The following is a 24,076-nucleotide window of genomic DNA, read 5'->3' as shown; positions in this document are numbered from 1 at the left end:
TCTACAAAGAAATACAATACATCGTAAAGCATTTGCGAGTGCGACACACTAGGCTGTCGGACATTAAGCCTTAGCATTTAAATAACATTTCGTTGTATTAAATCATTATAGTCTATAAATTGCACATCTAGGCTGTGACTTACTTATGATTAAAATCAAATGAAACGAAAAATGCCTTATTAGGCTCCATCTACAGTCCCCTTGAATTCATTTTTAGAAACATGAGTTTGGCCCGAGTCACTGCTTTCAGGCTCAGGTGCCTGGAGAGCATGCCAGCAGCTGGAGAATATGCGCTCAGTGCTTGCAGAGCCACTGGGAACGCTAAACACCCACGGGACACTCTTGCCAGGCTGGGCAGGGATGAGTATGTGTTTTTTTCTGTAGGTAGGCCTAAAGGATTTTAGGTAAAATAACCCTATCAAAACGGAAAGCTCCTTGCAAGAGGTAACGTTAATATGCCAGGCATATTGAGCCAAAATTCATTGATGGCCTATTGTATAGATAATAGAACAAAAATTAACGAAACTTAATCTGATTTTTAGTTTATAAATACTTTCCTACAATGACACACCTAGCTAGCTACCCATCTCGTTTCATTCTGTTAGCATTTGCACGTAACAAGTACGTGCAAATGCTTTCGGGATAACTTTCTTTTCAGATTCCACAACGATTCTTCAGTTCACCTCACTCTCTCTTTTTTAAAAACTTTTAACTAGGCAAGTCAGTTAAGAACACATTCTTATTTACAATGACGGCCTACCAGAAGGCAAAAGGCCTCCTGCAGGGACGGGGGCTGGGATTAAAAATACAAATATAAAACAAAACACACATCACGCCAAGAGAGATTTAAGACAACACAGCACTTACTCCCCATCTTTGTAAGTCACCTTGATTTTTCACCTGAGTGTTTTATCAGTTTCTTTATGAAAATATTTTGCTAAATGACATGTATATATATATACTAAATGACAATAGCCAAAGCAAAGGGCTATAGCAGCACACAAGTCGACTACAAATTCATGCTGGTCCGGCGATGCCCTGAGCTCGTCAAGTGAGCGCTACTGGAGAGAAACTGGAGCGGGCGAGAAGGACCATGCTCCCGCCTTTGGGAAACTCGCTCCACTTTTCGGTCTGTATGATTAAACATTCTGAACGTTTCATTTCACTGAATACACCCTGATCACATTAACTTCATGTACTGTTGTCAGATCGAGACACTTGAATTCGGTGTTAATTACTAGTCAAGCATACTTTATAAAGTACATAGTCATCATGAGTCACAAGATCACCAGAACAAATGTAGGCCTGACGGAAGAGGGAAGATAATATTTTTTTTGATGTTCAACCCATTTAACAGATCCCAATCATAGTTGTCCAAAATGTGACGTAACACAATATGAAAAACCCGATGATGTATCTTCAATCAATTAAGATGTTTGTTGTTTATCTTTAGTTCTTGATAAGGACAATTCAAATGTATTCCAATCCTAGAGAAATTCAACATTTTAATATTATCACATTAACAATTCATATTCACAATTCAAGAAACCATTGTGGTATGACCAAACCATTACTTCCTTTGTCTGATCATCAACTTGTTGATTGCATAAAACATGGATATATTTCTGAGAAGGCATGGCAATCAATCCCCAGATTGGTTTATTGTGTCTGTGGGCTCCTACAGTAACATCCCAGATTAGTTGAGCGATTGTGTGTGAGGACTCAGGGCTACAGTATTCATTACCATCCCCAGTGTAGGCACCATTGAGAGATCAGATCATTCTCATCACCATGCTCCTCAGGCCGAGTGAGGGTCAGTGAAGGCCTGAGTGATGGACAGAAGAGTCCCAGACAAGTCCATCTTGTCCATCAGTGGTGTTGATAGTCCAGTGGTCACTTCTTGAGCTTGGCCAGGCCCATGAGGAGCTGATCCCTCCTCTCTCTCCTAGCAGACAGGTGCTGCGGGTCAGCTCACACATCTCCTGTAGGGATACATCAGAGGAGGGAGGGAGAAGATGAGATGAGTAGAGAGTAGTTTTAGCTGCTGGGATTTCTTTCTGCTGTTGGCCTGGTAAAATATTTCCTTGGTTGGATACACTTAGATGCATTAAATTGGTCCAATTTGAAATATTTTCTGCTTGTGAAATATTTTCTGCCTATGGTCAGGGTGTTCTCTCACGACAGCCTCCATCTGTGGAGAATAATGTTTGAACGGCCTGATGGCACGTGGTTGAGTAATGTCTAATTAACAGAGTAAAGTTCTAGAGGAGGAAATATGTAGAACGCCCGACCTTGAGCTCATTGGACTAAAAGTTCCACATGTAAACATTGCCCTCTTTGAACTAACCCAGTTTTTCACACCTTGAACTTGATTAGTCAAATCTGAAGATATTTTTCCTAGTCCTAGAATCTAGTGGAGTTAGTACAAACAGTTCAACATACAAACACATAAGCCTACTTTGTTGATGCGCTCAGCTGCCTCCCCAGAGAATTCGGGAACAGGTCCAAAAGCCATCAGAACACTCCTCATGCCCTCTCTGTAGCACTGGAGATAGCCCTCCAGACCTGGAAGAGTGGACCATACATAGAGGGTTGGCCAGACTTTAAGGCAATGAGAAGATCTGTAACAAATAAGAAGTTCAGAGCAGCAAAATCAGATCTGTATGGTCTCACTATGACCGAAAATGAACATCTTCCAAGTACTTTAGTCATATTCTATAATGATTCTAGTAAGGGTTCTAGAGTTCTAGGGTTTAAGCATTTAAATGAGTAACTTGTTTCTTGGGTGTAAAATGCTATTCCCCATTTTCTTACTTCCAAGATGAACACTGAATGTGTACATGAACATTACAGAGACAGACTAAAGCTAACATTTCAGTGTGATAACTGCCAGCTACATCCAACTAAGCTCTCTCACAGAGTTATGTTTTTGGTGAGAGAGATCTCAACTGACTAGGACATTTTCAGTGATCCTTTCTCTCCTCTCTTCTGCTTCAATAGTCTGAACAAAATAAGTGCATGGCTCCTTCAGTCTCGTGTTTAGCTTATAAAATGACGCTGCTTTCTGGTTTAAGGGCTTTTCTGTGTCCTAACTGGAAAGTGTAGTCACTCAGCCAGAGCAAAGCAGAGAGTGGACCGGAGTGTTTTACAATCTGATTGGACGGGTTAGACTAGACGACCTACAGTCACAACAGGAATGGGCTTGAGTAACCTTTGGATGTTCTGAGCAACATGCTGTATGTAACACATGTTACTGGTGTTTTTATTCCATACAATGGGAGATAAGTGTATTTTACTACACTTACACAGGCCGATGTTAATTCATCACTTGAGAATATGACCATAGACTGGCACAATAGGACTGGTATAAAAAATGATTAAGAAAAGGGAAAACAGGTAAAGTAGAATGTGTGAGTACTGTACAACATGTATTCCTCCCTGGTAATAGTGGTTTTAGATGACTTGTGTGAGGGAGTTCATTAATCTGTGTTGCTCAAAAGACAGCTTTGTTCTGCCAAAGTGCTCTCTCACTCTCTGAGCACGGTGGTACAGCCAGAGCAAGGTTAACCTTTAGTTTTCACACTTCCCTTTCATATTCTACATCTATATGACATCTCTCTCTCAAACACACGCACACACACCCCACCTTCCCCCAATATATGACTATATGGTAAAAGGGGACTGAGACATGTGAAGGCCACAGTTCCCCCTTCTCTTCACAGATGTTCAGGGTCTAGCAGAGCGACCTCTTTGAACTCTAATATCACGGTCTGGTCATAAGTTCTGCCTCTCACACAACCATAATTGCACATGGTTAAATGTGCCACAATCACACAGGACAAAGAGGACCGTATATAAATATGTATTCTTTGGGGACGGCCTCTCTATGTGTAAGTCAAATGAGGAACTGACCTTCAGGTGCATGGTTTCCATGGGACCAATAAAAGCGTAGCACATTCCCAGCCCCTCTGACATTACCAGGTCAATGTGCTTGACTGAGATGACACCATCCTGAAACGGTAGGTAGCAATGATCTCAGATTCAACAAAAAGGGCAAAAGTTTTTTTTTTTGTCCACCCCCCTCACTCAGGGTACCAAAGACACAGACGAGGGGTTATTCACCCTCAACGACACTCTTAATAAGCTTTCTACCTGCCCAACAAACAACCACCAGTCTGTCAGGAGGGCTGAGGAAGCAACAGACTAGACAACCCTTCTCCTTTCATCCCAGCAGAGCACAGCAGCATAAAGGCTACTCCCACCAGATTGGGTTTCCCTAATCATCCCATTCTGTGTCCAAGGATAATGGCAGAGAGGAAAGGCTGTGAGGGCAGTGCCAGGCCTGGGACAGGGCCTGCTGTTCCCAACTCAGATTACTGCTCAACAGATACTTGTTGGCTGACCAGTGGGAAATCAAAGCTCGGACACAGATATGGAGAGTAGTGGGAAAGGGGGACAGTGGTGTCTTTGTTCGCTTCCTGCAGGCCAACAACGGGCCCGTTATCTTGGTGTCGCGAGGCGGCGTCCAGGCGGGGGGCAGCCGTGAAAAGGGGCCTTTCCTCTGCTAATCACTGGGAGCTACCGGCTGCGTTCTCAGCCACTCTGCTTTCCGACACTGGCTTGGACTCAAAGGCCACGTTTTGTGTGTGTGTGTGTGTGTGTGAGAGAATGTTATTTAACATTAATATCAGTGACACTTCACTTGAACTCTCCTTCATTAGGCCTACATACGACCATAACACTCAGCTTTTTGCAACTTGTACAGCAATGACCAGGTAGACCTATGTACTTACAAGGCAACATTGTAATAACATGAATTACTTTATTATTTTGTGGGGATTCTCTGGGAAGCACCACTAGGTATCAGGTACTGCAGAGTTTAATTATTCTATGTAAACTAAGTGACTAGTACATTTCCATTGATGCCATATATTTTCCTACCAATTAACCATACAGCACTGTAAAATTCCCTCTTTCAGAGTGCTAACAACAAAATTAGTTGTATCAAAGGAGAGAACATGAAGAATAGACCAGATTTCCAAACTCTGATATCACAGCGAGCTTACATTGTCATGCACCGAGGCAAGGTGTGTATAAAGGATGATAACAGCTGAGTTGATGCTGGCTTTAAGATAAGCAAAGTGTGTCAATATCATGACGTCAATTGAGTAGATTCAGTTCGGAAATTGAAAAGACTGAAATATCTGCATTAGCGAATCGGCAGTAATTACATTTTAAATTGACCCAGACTGGTAAATAATAAAATACCGTCCGAAATGTTAATTCCATTAGCTCGGTTTCCATCCAAATGGCGACAGATTTTCATGTGAATATTCTAGAATCTATATAAAAATAATATGCGCACTTCCCACCAGAGAGGGGGGGGTGAATGCTCAGCAGTGGAGGCAGCTAAGGGGAGGAAGGCTCACAACAATATCTGAAATGGAGCCAATGAAACGGCACCAAACACATCAAAGATGTTGTTTCCATGTGGTTGACACCACTATATTGACTCCATTCCAGCCACCACTAAGGTCCGTCCTCTCCTCAATAGCCCCCACTGATGCTTGGTATGTGTAGTGCTATGCTGTTACAGTAGAACATGTACCTCCCATAGCCTTCCAGGTGTCTTTGTATGATGTGTGTGGGTAGCATGTATTTTGAGCTAGTACATACAATGTCTGAGATTTGTCAATGTGGCTTTCGGTACAGCACCAATGACGAAACCTCATAGAACAATCTTATGGCACATACTATGTATAACAAAACCCATTTTCAAATTGACTTATTGCGGGTAAAAAGCTGTGCGTGATGATATAGTGCACATAAAAATAAAATGATCATGTACTGAATTTAAAAAAAAATTATATTGCATTTTCAACTCTACTGATGGTTTTGTCACAAGAAATGTGTATTATATAGTAATGGGCCCACTCTGGTCTTTACACATGAGCTCTAGCCAACAGCTCACAGATACAGTCTAGCCATCGGCTCACAGACGCAGTCTAGCCATCAGCTCACAGACGCAGTCTAGCCATCAGCTCACAGACGCAGTCTAGCCAACAGCTCACATATACAGTCTAGCCAACAGCTCACATATACAGTCTAGCCAACAGCTCACAGATACAGTCTAGCCAACAGCTCGCAGATACAGTCTAGCCAACAGCTTGCAGATACAGTCTAGCCAACAGCTCGCAGATACAGTCTAGCCAACAGCTCGCAGATACAGTCTAGCCAACAGCTCAGAGATACAGTCTAGCCAACAGCTCACAGATACAGTCTAGCCAACAGCTCACAGATACAATCTAGCCAACAGCTCGCAGATACAGTCGAGCCAACAGCTGCTATTATATCAATATATATCAATATGATGCCTATTATATCAATATTTGCACATAAAGGTGTTGTTTAGAGCCATTTCATGCATTATTAATTTTAGACACAAAAAGATCCCACCATGTCCAAATAACATGATTATTTATTCAATTGAACCGAAACTTTCTGTTTCCTGTTTCTACAACTGTCATGATTTTGGCCACCTAATGCATAGTTATAGTGAGTCAGCCGGTTCAGCTGGTTCACCCAGAAGGCAGCCAGACTCAACCGCAAGGATTTACAAATCACTGCCTGGCTCTGTCTCAGTGACTACTGACTACCCAGAGACAACATGAGTAGAGAGCAACAAACCCAAAATAAATAGAAGAGTAAAATCCTCAATGATATATTTGACATTCATACAAATTTTTGACCCAGATCTGTCTGGTTTTACCTGCACAACAGCCATACAAGATCTTAAAAAGCTGAAAAACTGATCTCAATCTCTCATGACATATGGTGTCTATAGATGACATGTATCACACTGTTATTTTCATCAGCTGGCATGATACACGTGACCAACACATCCTACAGTTCCATACTGTGTAGGTAGAGAACCATCCACTTAGTTTAAACTCCATCCAGGTCAGATCATTTCAATAGTAACAGCAATGTGTCATTTGTCAGTAAAGAACCAAGGGTGCCCTCAGAGGACATTTGGCTTCAGGGTACACCTTACAGCCAGCCAGGACACTCCAAACACTCCAGGGATCCAAGGAATGTCATAAAGACATGTGTCTGAGTTTCTACAGGTCCGTGTTAAGACGTAAATATCTGCACAGATGAGATGTATAGGGCGTGGGGAGTACAGCTCGCCAGCTTGTAGTCCTAAAACCTGGAAATGAGTGACCTCTGGTTTGTTCAGCCATCCCTATGGGAAAAATGAATAGGAAAGGAATAGGGTTTTGGAATAAATGCCAAAACTAAGGTCTGAGGTAAACACAGGCTTAAGAGATATATGTTTTGTTCCATGAGATAATAGCAGTCAGTTAACATGACCTTTATGAATTATGCAACCTTTGTGCTTTTTTTTATTACATAAGTTCTTCAAAATTCACAAAAAGTGACGTTAGCTGATGAAGATGATCTCCTAGAACAAAACGTATAAGATCTCCTAAGCCTGTGTTTAGCAGACCTTATTTTCTGTGTTTATCCCAAAACCCTACAAAAACGCCATTCATTTCCCCCATAGGCTTTGTCCAACAAACCAATAGCAGAGTTAGTGCTTACAAAACACCATTACTATTTCTCTCTATGGATGTAACGTGAAGAGGCTCAGTTCCCTGCGCCGTTTCTCTGAGCTAAAAACAACACAGATGTTCTCAGTAGCATGACCACAGCGCTTTGAGTGGACTGACTGAGCTCACAAGAGCTGTGCCCTTCACTCTGAAGACACACTTAACCTGTCTGTGAGAATAAGGTAACTCTCTAAAGACACTACAGTGTTACACGTTAATGCACATCCAGACTTAAGAGCTAATCGACTGGGTCGGAATGTTCTGAGTGTCTCTGTGCATTCCACTGGGTTGTCCATTGTCTCTGTTGTATGAAGACAATGGAAGTAGAATAATTTTTCTCTTGGGTAGAGGTTCATTGACTAAATGGTTTGTAAAATCAATGCTAATTGACATTGCTAAATAAGTGGCAGACAGTGACATGACAAAAGCACCACTGAGGCGTTATTCTTTTATGCTTGAGAGGTTTCATGTCCAGTACTAGGCCAGATAAAGAGCCACAAAAGCAAAGCCGTCGTGACTGTGCACATTATCTGAGACTTCAGCACTTCTTACCATGTACAGTACCAGTCAAAGATTTGGACACACCTACTCATTCAAGGGTTTTTCTTTATTTGTACTATTTTCTACATGTAGAATAATAGTGAATACATCAAAACTATGAAATAACACATATGGAATCATGTCGTAACCAAAAAAGTGTTAGCTTAATGTGGTAGTAACCTGGAATGCATTTCAATTAACAGGTGTGCCTTGTTCAAAGTTAATATGTGGATTTTCTTTATTTCTTAATGCGTTTGAGCCAAATCAGTTTTATTGTGACAAGGTAGGGGTGGTATACAGAAGATTGATTTGATTTGGTCTTTTACCAAATAAGGCTACCTTTATTTGCCGAATGACTTTACATGCGCCGAATACAACAAGTGTAGACCTTACCGTGAAATGCTTACTTACAAGCCCTTAACCAACAGTGCAGTTCAAGAAGAGTTAAGAAAATATTTACCAAATATTTTACTTTTTACCAAAAGTAACACAATAACATAACAATAACGAGGCTATATACATGGGGTACCGAGTCAGTGTGCGGGGGTACAGGTTAGAGGTCATTTGTACATGTACAGTGCCTTGCAAAAGTATTCATCCCCCTTGGTGTTTTTCCTATTTTGTTGCATTACAACTTGTAATTTAAACAGATTTGGATTTGGATTTCATGTAATGGACATACACAAAATAGTCCAAATTGGTGAAGTGAAATAAAAAATATAAAACTTTGCTATAACCCCCTTTGCTATAAAGTCCCTAAATAAGATCTGGTGCAACCAATTACCTTCAGAAGTCACATAATTAGTTAAATAAAGTCCACTTGTGTGCAATCTGAGTGTCACATGATCTCAGTATATACGTACACCTGTTCTGAAAGGCCCCAAGGTCTGTAGCACCACAAATCAAGGGGAACCACAAAGCAAGCAGCACCATGAAGACCAAGGAGCTCTCCAAACAGGTCATGTACAAAGTTGTGGAGAAGTACAGATCAGGGTTGGGCTATAAAAAAAGATCCAAATCTTTGGCACCAGAACAAACCTGCCAAGAGAGAGCCGCCCACCAGAACTCACGGACCAGGCAAGGAGGGCATTAATCAGAGAGGCAACAGAGACCAAATATAACCCTGAAGGAGCTGCAAAACTCCACAGCGGAGATCGGTGTATCTGTCCATAAGACCACTTTAAGCCGTACACTCCACAGAGCTGGGCTTTACAGAAGAGTGGTCAGAAAAAAGCCATTGCTTAAAGAAAAAAATAAGCAAACACGTTTGGTGTTCACCAAAAGGCATGTGGGAGACTCCCCAAACATATGGAAGGTACTCTGGTCAGATGAGACTAAAATGTAGCCTTTTGGCCATCAAGGAAAACTCTGTCTGGCGCAAACCCAACACCTCTCATCAACCGAGAACAACTTTCAAAGCACTTCATGGCTACCGAAGTAAGTGCTACGGGGCGGTAATCATTTTAGGCAGGTTACCTTCACTTCCTTGAGCACAGAGACTTATGGTGGTCTGCTTGAAACATGTAGGTATTACTGACCCAGTCAGGAAGAGATTGCAAATGTCAGTGAAGACACTTGCCAGTTGGTCCACGCATGCCTTGAGCACACGCCCCGGTAATCCATTTGTCCCCGCGGCTTTGTGAATGTTGACCCGTTTAAAGGTCTTGCTCACAATGGCTACCGAGAGCGTTATCACACAGTCATCCAGAACAGCTGGTGCTCTTGTGCATGCTTCAGTATTGCTTGCCTCGAATCATGCATAAAAGGCATTTAGCTCGTCTGGTAGGCTCGCGTCACTGGGCAGCTCGCATCTGGGTTTCCCTTTGTAGTCCGCAATAGTTTTCAAGCCCTGCCACATCCGACGAGCGTCAGAGCCGGTGTAGTAGGTTTCATTCTTAATCCTGTATTGATGCTTTGCTTGTTGGATGGTTCATCTGAGGGCATAGCAGGATTTCTTATAGGCGTCCCGCTCCTTGAAAGCGGCAGTTCTAGCCTTTAGCTTGATGCGGATGTTGCCTGTAATCCATGGCTTCTGGTTGGGAGATGTACGTACGATCACTGTGGGTATGGTGTTGTCGATGCATTTATCGATGTAGCCGATGACTGAGGTGGTATACTCCTCAATGCCATTGGATGAATCCTGGAACATATTCCAGTCTGTGCTAGCATAACAGCCCTCTAACGTAGCATCCGCCCCGTCTGACCACTTCCATATTGAGCAAGTTACGGGTACTTCCTGCTTTAGTTTTTGCTTATAAGTAGGAATCATATCATATCCACTCATATGTCAAATGGTGGGTGGGGGAGAGCTTTGTATGCATCTCTGTGTGTGGAGTAAAGGTGGTATAGAGTTTTTTTCCCCTCTGGTTGCACATGTGATATACTGGTAAAAATGTGGTAAAACTGATGTAAGTTTGCCTGCATTAAAGTCCCCGGCCACTAGAATCGGCACTTCTGGGTGAGCATTTTCTTGTTTGCTTATGGCCTTATAGAGTTGGTTGAGTGCGCTCTTAGTGCCAGCATCGGTCTGTAGTGGTAAATAGACAGCTACGAATAATAAGGATGAGAACTCTTGGTAGATAGTGTGGTCTACAGCTTATCATAAGGTACTCTACCTCAGCGAGCAATACCGTGAGACCTCTTTAAATATTAGACATCGCACACCAGCTGCTAATGACAAAAAGACACACACCCCCACTCCTCGTCTTAACACACGTAGCTTCTCTGTTCTGCCGGTGTATTGAAAATCCCTCCAGCTCTATATTGTCCGTGTCGTTGTTCAGCCACAACTCTGTGAAACATTGGATGTTACGGTTCTTAATGTCCTGTTGGTAGGATAATCGTAGGTCATCCATTTTATTTTCCAATAACTGCATAACTTCTTCCAGCAAGTATAATTAATGTCAACAGAAGTTTAGTCGCTCGCCTACGGATTCTTAAAAGGCACCCTGATCTGTGTCCTCTTTTTCTCTGTCTTTTCTTCAGGCAAATAACGTGGATCTGGGCCTGTTCCCGGGAGAGCATTATATCATTCTTGTCGGACTCGTTAAAGGAAAAAGCTTCTTCCAGTCCGTGGTGAGTAATCCCATTTCTGATTTTCGGCCATAAGAGACGTTAGCAGCAACATGATGTACAAAATAAGTTATTTTTTTAAAGTTACAAACAACGGGGAAAAAAATGAACAAAATAGCACAATTGATTACGGCCATGTAAAACGTCAGCCATCCTCTTCGGCAAAATGTTCCATCAAGTCCATATTATAGCAAGAACAGCTCAAATAAGCAAAGAGAAACAACAGTCCATTGTACTTTGAAGACATGAAGGTCAGTCAATGCGGAACATTTCAAGAACGTTAAAAGTTTCTTCAAGTGCAGATGCAAAAACCATCAAGCGCTGTGATGAAACTGGCTCTCATGGAGGACCGCCACAGAAAAGGAAGACCCAGAGTTACCTCTGCTGCAGAGGATAAGTTCATTAGAGTTACCATCCTTAGAAATTGCAGCCCAAATAAATGCATCAGAGTGACACACACATCTCAACACCAACTGTTCAGAGGAGGACGCGTGTATCAGGCCTTTATTGTTGAATTGCTGCAAAGAAACCACTACTAATGGACACCAATAAGAAGAAGAGAGTCGCTTGGGCCAAGAAACACGAGCAATCGACATTAGACTGATGGAAATCTGTCCTTTGGTCTGATGAGTTCAAATTTGAGATTTTTGGTTCCAACCGCAGTGTCTTTGTGGGATGCAGAGTAGGTGAACGGATGATTTCTGCATGTGTGGTTCCCACCGTGAAGCATGGAGGAGGTGGTGTGATGGTGCTTTGCTATTGACACTGTCGCTGATTTATTTAGAATTCAAGGCACACTTAACCAGAAAGGCTAACACAGCATTCTGCAGCGATATGCCATCTCATCTGGGGTTTTTTGCGCTTAGTGGGACTATCATTTGTTTCTCAACAGGACAATGACCCAACACACCTCCAGGCTGTGTAAGGGCTAATTGACCAATATTTACTATTCTTTTTTTTCACCTTTATTTAACCAAGTAAACTAGTTGAGAACAAGTTCTCATTTACAACTGCGACCTGGCCAAGATAAAGCAAAGCAGTGCAACACAAACAACAACACAGAGCTACACATGGAATAAACAAGCATACAGTTAATAACACAAAATAAAAAAAGAAAGTCTATACACAGTGCGTCAAAATGGCGTGAAGAGGTAAGGCAATAAATAGGCCATAGTAGGGAACTAATTACAATTGAGCAAATTAACACTGGAGTGATAGATGAGCAGATGGTGATGTGCAAGTAGAAATACTGGTGTGCAAAAGAGCAGAAAAGTAAATAAAATCAATATGGGGATGAGGTAGGTAGATTGGGTGGGCTATTTACAGATGGTCTATGTACAGCTGCAGCGATCGGTTAGCTGCTCAGATAGCTGATGTTTAAAATTAGTGAGGGAAATGTAAGTCTCCAGCTTCAGTGATTTTTGCAATTTGTTCCAGTCATTGGCAGCAGAGAACTGGAAGGAAAGGTGGCCAAAGTAGGTGTTGGGTTTGGGGATGACCAGTGAGATATACCTGCTGGAGTTCGTGCTACCGGTGGGTGTTGCTATAGTGACCAGTGAGCTGAGATAAGGCGGAGCTTTAGCAAAGACTTATAGATGACCTGGAGACAGTGGGTCTGGCGACGAAAATGTAGCGAGGGCCAGCCGACAAGAGCATACAGGTCGCAGTGGTGGGTTTGTATAAGGGGCTTTGGTGACAAAACGGATGGCACTGTGAAAGACTGCATCCAGTTTGCTGAGTAGAGTGTTGGAGGCTAGGATAGTCAGTTTTACAAGGGTATGTTTGGCGGCGTGAGTGAAGGAGGCTTTGTTACGAAATAGGAAGCCAATTCTAGATTTAATTTTGGATTGGAGACGTTTAATATGAGTCTGGAAGGAGAGTTTACAGTCTAACCAGACACCTAGGTATTTGTAGTTGTCCACATATTCTAAGTCAGAATCGTCCAGAGTAGTGATGCTAGTCGGGCAGGCGGGTGCAGGCAGCGAACGGTTGAAAAGCATACATTTGGTTTTACTAGCGTTTAAGAGCAGTTGGAGGCCACGGAAGGAGTGTTGGCATTGAAGGAGTGTATGGCATTGAAGCTTGTTTGGAGGTTAGTTAACACGGTGTCCAAAGAACGTCCAGATGTATACAGAATGGTGTCGTCTGTGTAGAGGTGGATCAGGGAATCACCCACAGCAAGAGCGACATCGTTGATATATACAGAGAAAAGAGTCGGCCCGAGAACTGAACCCTGTGGTACCCCATAGAGACTGCCGGAGGTCTGGACAACAGGCTCTCCGATTTGACACACTGAACTCTGTCTGAGAAGTAGTTGGTGAACAAGGCAAGGCAAGGCAGTCATTTGAGAAACCAAGGCTATTGAGTCTGCCGATAAGAATGCGGTGATTGACAGAGTCGAAAGCCTTGGCCACGTCGATGAAGACGGCTGCACTGTACTGTCTTTTATCGATGGCGGTTATGATATCGTTTAGGACCTTGAGCGTGGCTGAGGTGCACCCGTGACCAGCTCGGTAACTGGATTGCACAGCGGAGAAGGTACGGTGGGATTCGAAATGGTCATTGATCTGTTTATTATCTTGGCTTTTGAAGACTTTAGAAAGGCAGGGCAGGATGGATATAGGTCTATAAGAGTTTGGGTCTAGAGTGAAAAGGGGGATGAAAAAAGGGGGATGACCGCTGCACCGTTCCAATCTTTAGGGATCTCGGACGATACGAAAAGGAGGTTGAGCAGACTGGTAATAGGGGTTGCAACAATGGCAGTGGATCAATTTAAAAAGAGAGGGTCCAGATTGTCTAGCAGCTGATTTGTACAGGTCCAGGATTTGCAGAACATCTTACCTGGATTTGGGTGAAGGAGAAGCTGGGGAGGCTTGGGCAAGTAGCTGCGGGGAGTGAGGAGCTGTTGGCCAGGGTTGGGGTAGCCAGGAGGAAAGCATGGCCAGCTGTAGAGTAATGCTTATTGAAATTCTCGATTATCGTGGATTTATCGGTGGTGACAGTGTTACCTAGCCTCAGTGCAGTGGGCAGGAGTGGGGAGGTACTCTTGTTCTCCATGGACTTTACAGTGTCCCAAAACTTTTTGGAGTTAGAGCTACAGGATGCAAATTTCTGTTTGAAAAAGCTAGCCTTTGCTTTCCTAACTGACTGTGTGTATTGGTTCCTGACTTCCCAATTAGAGTGATGAGTGCTGCACCAGATGTCCTGGCCTCCACAATCACCCGACCTCAACCCAATTGAGATGGTGTGGGATGAGTTGGACCGCAGAGTAAAGGAAAAGCAGCCAACAAGTGCTCAGCATATGTGGGAACTCCTTCAAGACTGTTGGAAAAGCATTCCAGGTAAAGCTGGTTGAGAGAATGCCAAGAGTGTGCAAAGCTGTCATCAAGGCAAAGGGTGGCTACTTTGAAGATTCTTAAAATGTAAAATATATTTTGATTTGTTTAACACTTTTTTGGTTACTACATGATTCCATATGTGTTATTTCATAGTTTTGATGTACTCACTATTATTCTACAATGTAGAAAATAGTAAAAATAAAGAAAATTTCTTGAATTATTAAGTGTGTCAAAACATTTGACTGGTACTGTAATTCTGATCTTGGCTTTTCTTGTTTAAATGAAGTGGGAACATCAACAATAATTAGTGCTTTCTCTGGGAAACTCCTTGCAAAAATAGCTTTCTTTCTTCTGATATGGAGGACCATGATAGGGAAGTGTCTGTGTCACATCATGGAAAATCTTTATAGTCACTTTTCACATCATACAGTCTAGGGTTCACAACAATAAATACTTCACTTTCCAAATCAAATTCATTTATGAAGCTCTTTTCACATCAGCAGATGTCAAAGTGCTTATACAGAATCCAGCCTAAAACCCCAAAGAGCAAGCAACTCAAAGGTAGAAGCACGGTGGCTAGGAAAAACTCCCTAGAAAGGCAGAAACCTAGGACGAAACCTGGAGAGGAACCAGGCGCTGAGGGGTGTCCAATCCCCTTCTCTGGGAGCAATTTTTTTTCTTCTTTTACCATTATTTCACTAGGCAAGTCAGTTAAGAACAAATTCTTATTTACAATGATGGCCTACCCCGGCAAAACCCTAACCCGGACGACGCTGAGCCAATTGTGCACCGCCCTATGGGAGTCCCAATCACGGCCGGTTGTGATACAGCCTGGAATCGAACCAGGGTATGTAGTGACATCTCTAGCACTAGATGCAGTGCCTTAGACCGCTGCGCTACTCGGGAGCCCAATGGCAATGGTCTATTTGCATATAGGCCTACCGCAGCTCTGATTGGTTATGCCACACTGGTCTGTGTAGAGTATGGGCAGAGCCATGCATTTCAATGCAATAGAATCCTACTCCAATGCGTTTTGCCTACAACAAAATCTCTTGCATAGTTCGTTTTGTTTCGGTATGTTGCATTGAAAGTGGCTAAAATTACGTTGATTCGATCATAATTCACACAGTAAAGGGAAACATTGATAGTGTGTACTAATTGGGAAAACTCTTGAAAGTTGAGTTTACTTCAATCTCCTGCTTATCTGCCAGGGCTGATATGTCTTCTGCACGGAAGTCCCAGGGAGCTGCGAGTTTAGAGTGAACATTGCCTAGTGCCTCGCTTTTTTATGTTAGAATTTGGAAAAACAGGGTGGTTGAAAACAATATGGTGGTTGTGTATGAGTTTCACTCGTCCAGCACTCTCACACCGTCAATGCAAATGCAGTTGAAAATCAAATCAAACACTTCATGAGAGCCCCGGCATTCAGAGTTTGAGCGGAATAAGATCACCTGTTGAGCAGCAAGAGCCAGCTCCTCATAGTTTATTGACGCATTGAATAAGTGTTCCTGTTGTGCATTTCTATTCGCTATGCAATTGCGTTACAAAACAGCGTTTCGATGGCCTCTATTAAAAAGAGGAGGATCCCATCAGCTTTCTATAGGCAAAGCATACTATATTAATTTCACAAATGTCCATATATAAAGCACATTACTTCGCTTTACAACTGGAGTAGCCTACCTGGCTGAACCGCAGGAAAAGCGTCTTCCATTTGCTATTCGAGTGCATACGGATGACATACCAGGCTGTATCACCGCCTGGTACGGCAACTGCTCCGCCCACAAGGGTCTCCAGAGGGTAGTGAGGTCTGCACAACGCATCACCAGGGGCAAACTACCTGCCCTCCAAGACGCCTACACCACCCGATGTCACAGGAAGGCCAAAAAGATCATCACGAACAACAACCACCTGAGCCACTGCCTGTTCACCCTGCTATCATCCAGAAGGCGAGGTCAGTACAGGTGCATCAAAGCGGGGACCGAGAGACTGAAAAGCAGCTTCTATCTCAAGGCCATCAGACTGTTAAACAGCCATCACTAACATTGAGGGGCTGCTGCCAACATACTGACTCAACTCTAGCCACTTTAATAATGGAATAATTGATGTAATAAATGTATCACTAGCCACTTTAAACAATGCCACTTCATATAATGTTTACATACCCTACATTACTCATCTCATATGTATATACTGTACTCTATACCATCTACTGCATCTTGCCTACGCCGTTCGGCCATCACTCATTCATATATTTTGATGTACATATTCTTATTCATTCCTTTAGACTTGTGTGTATAAGGTAGGTTGTTGTGAAATTGCTAGGTTAGATTAATTGTTAGATATTACTACATGGTCAGAACTAGAATCACAAGCATTTCGCTGCACTCTCATTAACATCTGCTAACCATGTGTATGTGACAAATAAAATTTGATTTGGAACCTGCTCATGTTCCGATAGACGGTTGATAATGGGCCATTCTAATTCAAAACTAATTTCAACATATTGTTTAGTATATATAAAGACAAGATCAAATTCAGAATAGTCTGAATGTCTAGCCCATAGGCCTATATATTTTGCTAAGGTTTGTATCACAACTAAAGTGGCCAAATAACTCCAAATGTAGCTTACAGGCCCCTGGAACATGGATGGAGAGCCCATAGCCTACAGAGCCTACTGAAACGTGTTCTTATAAGCCCAGTCATTGCGTAATCGCCTGTGAAAACAGAGTTTTGACTGGCCACTTTTTAATAGCGGATCCCAGCCTTCTCGTGCTGCTATATTTATTGCTCAATTCCTAAAAACGACAAACGTTGTAGCCTACCTCGCATATTAAAAAAGTAGCTGCACGTAATGTGGATGACTTTCTTTTTTTTGTGGGCCATTCCAAATAAAAAATAATTACACACATATATTCATTTGTAAACTATATGTAAAGACCAGATTAAATTGAGAAAAGAGCGCTTCCCTTTCATGTAACTTTTTTCAAATAATAATTTGTTGCATCATGCAGCCTTAGAATCTATTAGAAATCAAAACATATAGCCTAACGTTTGTATCACAACTAAAGTTGCACAAATAACTCTAAATTAAGCATATAGGAGGACCTCAATACAGAATAGCCACTCGACACTGGAGAAAGAGTTCCATATAGCTCCCTCGGAAATCGTTTGGGGAAAAATATATTTTCTATTTTATTCAGCTATGTTCAATTGTATTGTTCTTACTATAAGATAATATCAAATAATGCCACAGGAATTATAAGCATATCTTGCCTGCTAAATGAACTAGTGTTGCCCACAGCCGTATGACATAGCCAGATCAGGGCCTACCTAACATAAGGCCTAAAATATATAATGGATTGTCATTGTGACAATGTTGGCTAATTTGAAATGGATTTAGACTTTTTTTTAAATATAAATGTTCCAAAGGTTCACATCAGTGGCTTGTAGACTATGTGTTTAGGTTCATTAACGGTCAATTACCGTGAGACCGGCAGTTATCTGCATGACAATCACCGGCTGACAAAATGTCATGACAGCCACAGCCCTATACACACACCCAGGGTATGTTCTTCTCTGTTGGACCACATTACTCTGTGATCCATAAGCAGGGCTTAGCTCACAGATCTCCCTCTGTGAAGGCCTCTATGAAAGGAGTGGTACTGAGGTAAAACCATGGGGGGATTAAACATTCACCACACACATACGCGCACATGCACACAAACCTTCCCAGGTAAAGGCAAACTCATCTCTCTGGCCACAGAAGGACTGTGTCTGTATGTGTGTGTGTTTAAGCCTCAAGGCGATGATAAGGGTGGAATTTCAGTGGTTAGCTAGTTGTTAGGAGACTAATGGAAGAGAGGGTAAAGTCCATAAGGTTCTCTAATATTCTTTAAGACTGGACAAGCAGTGGACTGCAATAAAATATAGTGTTGCAACCTAGAAATTAGAACCTGAAGGTTACAAATGTTACTGTTGGAATGGATGGGTCATTCCCTTGTGCAAACACCAAAAGTACTGGCCTTGGACAGGGAGCGAGCATCCTGTTCCCTATGCTGTGCAGTGCTCTGGCCAAAAGGAATGGGATTAGGGTGCCATATTGGACACAGCCTTGGTGTTTGGGGTAGTGCTGTACTGACCGGTTGAGATATGATGCAGCGCTTCCGGTTCTGGAGCCGGGAGAAGACGTTGCTGGGCAACAGGCCGGAGGTGGAGCTACTGAGGATCACGCCCTCTCCCACATGACTCTCCACCACCTGAAAGACAATCTGCTTGTCCTCAATCTGCTCAAACACACTCTCCTGTACACACAGAAACACACACGTTTGTTTAGCAGAGACAATGTGACAGTGAAGTTAACACATTTTCCCATTGCAGTGGCAACAGATCTTCAGTGCAACATTATAAACAAATATTAGGACATACAGAAATACAAAGTAAAGTCCGATGAGAACAAAAATGGTGTACTTTCAAAATATTCACTTTTTTTGCTGGAAAAATGGTTCTTCTTCACACAAAAAACAGCTTTCCAAGCTACTTGCATATGGCTGTGTCGTAAACTAAGTTATGGCACATGATCTGAGATTCCAGACACAACGTGTCACATATACTGAACATAAATATAAATGCAACAAGATTTTACTGAGTTACAGTTCATATAAAGAAATCAGTCCATTTAAATAAATTCATTAGGCCCTAATCTATGGCTTTATCATGACTCAGAATACAGATATGCATTGGTTGGTCACAGATACTTTTCAAAAATAATTATGGGCGTGGGTCAGAAAATCAGTCAGTAGCTGGTGTGACCACCATTTGCCTCATGCAACGTGACACACCTCCTTCGCATAGGTTGTCGATTGTGGAATGTTGTCTCACCGCTCTTCAATGGGTGTGTGAAGTGGAACATGCTGTCGTACATGTCGATCCAGAGCATCTCAAACATGCTCAATGGGTGAGATGTCTGGTGAGCATGCAGGCCATGGAACTGGGACAATTTTAGCATCCAGGAATTGTGTACAGATCCTTGCGAGATGTGGCCGTGCATTATCATGCTGAAACATGCGGTGATTAAGGTGGATGAATGGCACGACAATGGGCCTCAGGATCTCGTCACGGTATCACTGTGCATTCAAATTGCCATCAATTAAATGCAGTTGTGTTCGTTGTCCGTAGTTTATGCCTGCCCATACCATAATCCCACCATGGGAGCGCACCGTTCACAACATTGGCATAAGCATAAGCTCGCCCACAGGATGCCTCACATGTGGTCTGCGGTTGTGAGGCTGGTTATGGTAGAGAAACTAACATGAAATTCTTTAGCAACAGCTCTGCCCGGACATTCCTGCAGTCAGCATGCCAATTGCACGCTCCCTCAAAACATCTGGGCATTGTGTTGTGTGACAAAACTGCACATTTTAGAGTGGCCTTTTATTGTCCCCAGCACAAGCATTTAATCAGCTTGCCACACATGTCAGGTGGATTGATGATCTTGGCAAAGGAGAAATGGTCACTAACAGAGATGTAAACATATTTGTTCACAAATTTTGAGAGAAATACACTTTTTGTCCGCATGGAAAATTTCTGGGACTTTTATTTCAGCTCATGAAACCAACACTTTACATGTTGCGTTTATATTTTTGTTCAGTGTAGTTCTATGACGTGATATTCCTATAAGACGACCTATTTCTTAAAATAACTGCCCAGTGTTTCCAGATTTCTATGAAATATGACCTATAATAACTATTTCACTCATTGTAAGTATTCCTTGACATTTTTTAAATTACGTTTGTTAAAAAGCTGATTTTCTGTGTTGGAATGGTGTGGGCGTACTCCAACAACAGAATGGTCATAAAAAATATTCACTCAAGTAGACCGTTTATTGGCCAGCTCATCCTCCTCAGGGAGATGACATCATGTTCTATGAGGAAATAGCAAGCATTCTTGAAATGGTCTGAGATACAAATGTTTTTTTCTCCTATTTATGCTTTGGCCACAAATACAGGTATAGGGTGAGTCAACAACATTATTTCAATACAGGTTGACAGAATATTAACTTTTAAAAGTGACATTTTGACTGGGCAGTTACTTTAAGAATGAAAAGGAATATTGGGGCATGATCATGTTTTTACTCCATATATATATAACCTCCCAGTAATCTATTGGGTAAAAAAACACCAACGTCTCGGCATCACCAATGCCTTCTTCTGGGTGCGACTGTCTTTGTTTTCATAGCTTACAGTTTATTCCCCTTTAGGCAGCACCTCAACAACGAAATACTTTTCTCTGGGTGTGTGCCAGCTCATGCTTTTTATTAGACTGAAAATGTCACATCTACAATGACTCAGGAATGGTGGTTTACAAAATATGTTTCCCAGCTATCCTCATGATCCCCAGTCACAAGAGGGTTTATGTACACTGCTGACATTAGTGTTTCAATACAAATACCAACCACATTGAAAAAAACATGACATGATTTGATGTGGTCGTCGCTTCTTAATTAATTAATACAGAACACTGCTTGTGCTTAGTCCTGTTATGTATCGCTCATCACAATCATATGCACAGACAAATGTCTTGAAGACCACGATGCTCTATACCTCACAATGCTCTTTCACCTTCTAACTAAACTAACCAGCTTGGATATACTACACAATGGCTGCAGGGCAGCTTAACACCTCCAGGTATTTCTCTCTAAGCCCTGATGGCTCTCTTGTGGGCAGGTAAGGTAAGGTGTGTTGGCCAGTCACCCTTGAAATGGTTACTATGTCTTTATTAATCAAATAATAACTCCATGACAAAGTCGCATGTCACCAGATTAAACTAGCAGCACAACTGGCTGGATCAGTGGCATACCTGACACATTCACAAATAAAATGGTATGTCCCTCACATAAAGAGAGAGACAAAAATCAACAATTACCCACTGAGGTGAGACACATTTTGCCTAAAATATTTCACTCATATTATTATAAGTCTTAAGTGGGAAAACAATTATAACGCCTATTCATCCAAAATAAGGTTAGAATTAAAGTAGGAGTGAACTGCTGCTGTCAGTGAGGAAATGAATCTGAACCAGGAAAGTGTGGTCTCAGACGGGGACAGGAGATACTCTGAATATTTCACAACAGAATTTCCCTGTAACTCTCTCTGTAACACCCTCTATTGTTCTCCTCCACAATGTGACATGATGGTATGTTCCTGAAAGTTTTAATCGACACACTGTAATGATTAAGCCTATGTGAAATACCATGTATCGATCTCCCCCGTGACCCCTGTCTATTTTTGGCTTGAAGACCACACTTCCTGGTTAGCGTGGTGTACTTGTGAGCATGTGCAGAGCGTGACTAAGACCAGATGAAATAATTAATTCAATGGTCATGTGGACTCTCCCATAGTCATATCCCCCTACACCTTCCATAACAGGAAATGTCTCAAAGCCAACCCTTCTAAGGAAGGGATAGGAAAACTGAATCTTTACAGTCTCCTGGCTTTTGTTCTAGATTATTGAGATCAGAGTATGTGAGCGGATCGGAGCAAGGAGTGGAGCATGCCCAATTTTACTGGAGCAAGTTTCCCAAGGATTGGAACGTCGGCCTTCTCGCCCACTCCAATTTCGCTCCAGTAGCGCTCACTTCACAAGCTCAGTGTATGACAGGCACAGCAGAAAGGAACGAGGTGGGTAGCTAGCGAAGTTGGTCATTGTATAAAGTAAAAATCAGATCTCTTAAAAGTTTTGTTAATTTTCGTTCTATACAATAGGCCATCATTGATTTTGGCTCAATATGCCTGGCATATTACCTCTTTCAAGGAGATTTCCGTTTTGATAGGGTTATTTTACCTAAAATCCTTTAGGCCTACCTACAGAAAAAAACAAAAAAAACACATACTCATCCCTGCCCAGCCTGGCAAGAGTGTCCCATGGGTGTTTAGCGTTCCCAGTGGCTCTGCAAGCACTGAGCACATAATCTCCAGCTGCTGGCATGCTCTCCAGGCACCTGAGCCTGAAAGCAGTGACTCAGGCCAAACTCATGTTTCTAAAAATGAATTCAAGGGGACTGTAGATGGAGCCTAATAAGGTATTATTTTGTTTAATTTGAATGTAATTCTTAGTAAGTCACAGACAATATATGTGAATTTGGAGCAGCAGTTTTTTTCCTTTGAGCGAGGAGCGTTTGGAAAGGACGTGGAGTTGCACAAGCACCACTCAATGAGCGGGATTTCTGACCGCTTAACTCCGCTCACATTCTCTGATTGAGATGCATCCTAGCGAAGTGTTATTGCTATTTCAGCATGAAAGGGCATTTTCCTCAAAGATGATACTCATACCAGTCAGCCTACTGTACCTGGACGAAGAAGGCTCCCGCTAGTGCCTGAGGGAGGTCGTGGCTGCTCAGTAGGGCAGCTGCTCTGAGGCACTCAGCTGCCCCCTCAGCATGTGCGCTTCCTGCAGCTCCTCAAGCTGTTTCCTGGGCCACCACACAAGGAAACTGGGTTAACACACACACTCGCAGGTGCACCCACAACCCAAGGTCTTTTTCAATGACCCATAACTATATAGAAACGTTTTGACCTCTGGAATATGAAGGAGAGTCATTGCGTGCCACCTGACTACATAATTAATACACTATAACACTGTGTCTGTACCTGTTCGATTGATCCCATTACAAAAACCATGGGAGACCGGCAAAACACAATAACAACAAACAGGTTGAGAACTTTACCACATTGTGAATGGGCTGAACATTAGTGGTTTCACTAGACTGCATCGTCTACCTGACGGACTTTATGTAAATACAATGACAGTCAATAACAGAGAAACGTCAAACTGAAGTGAAACCTCAGGGCACATATCTGAACTCAGTGTAACCATGAAGAGAACTGAATGTTACCAGGTTGGTTCTCGAGCCAACAACATATGCACTGGTCTATTCCCTATGCTTTCATACTGTCATTTCAAAGTGAAGTAAATGAAAACTTTACACGTAAACATGTCTTTCCGGTAGCTCTACGCTGAGGCCAGTGGTATGAGGGATGGAGTTGTTTCAGTGGTGTGTCAGTTTGTTTAATAGGTAACCAAGCAAGATAGACTCTAAAAGCTCAAGAACGCCCCCTACTGTCCAAAACATTGTTTTTTTAAACTCATGTGCAGTTGAGCAAACCTTAGTATAAAAGTGCAAAACAGCATGGTATGGAGAAGGTTTTCCCAATCCTCTGCTCTGGGACCAGCAGATGTTTGACTTATAGCACACATTTGTTGGGAAGTACTGGTATAGAAACCTGAAGACAAGACATACTGTAGCTCAAACGGTTAGGATATACTGTAGCAAATAGCTATTTATTTGACATCATATCATATTGCAGGTCGAGGATTTGTTTACAGACATAAAAAATTAGCAGGTTGTTATTTATAAATACTTTAGGAGACAAACCTCAAAGTGTCTGTACAGTATGATGCTGAATGTGAAACTCTTCTAAATGAATCATAACAGAACATTTCTGGACTAGGCTAGTA

At 42.3% G+C, this 24,076-nt stretch overlaps 1 pseudogene; it reads right to left on the bottom strand.

The window, feature by feature from the left end:
* Positions 1-744: 744 nt before the first annotated feature.
* Positions 745-23,026, bottom strand: LOC112225491 (annotated as a pseudogene).
* Positions 23,027-24,076: the final 1,050 nt, after the last annotated feature.

Source organism: Oncorhynchus tshawytscha, linkage group LG26 (genome assembly GCF_018296145.1).
Source record: "Oncorhynchus tshawytscha isolate Ot180627B linkage group LG26, Otsh_v2.0, whole genome shotgun sequence".
Lineage (NCBI taxonomy): Eukaryota > Metazoa > Chordata > Actinopteri > Salmoniformes > Salmonidae > Oncorhynchus > Oncorhynchus tshawytscha.
The sequence above is the reverse complement of the archived record's forward strand: the minus strand, read 5'-3'. Positions and strand labels throughout refer to the sequence as shown.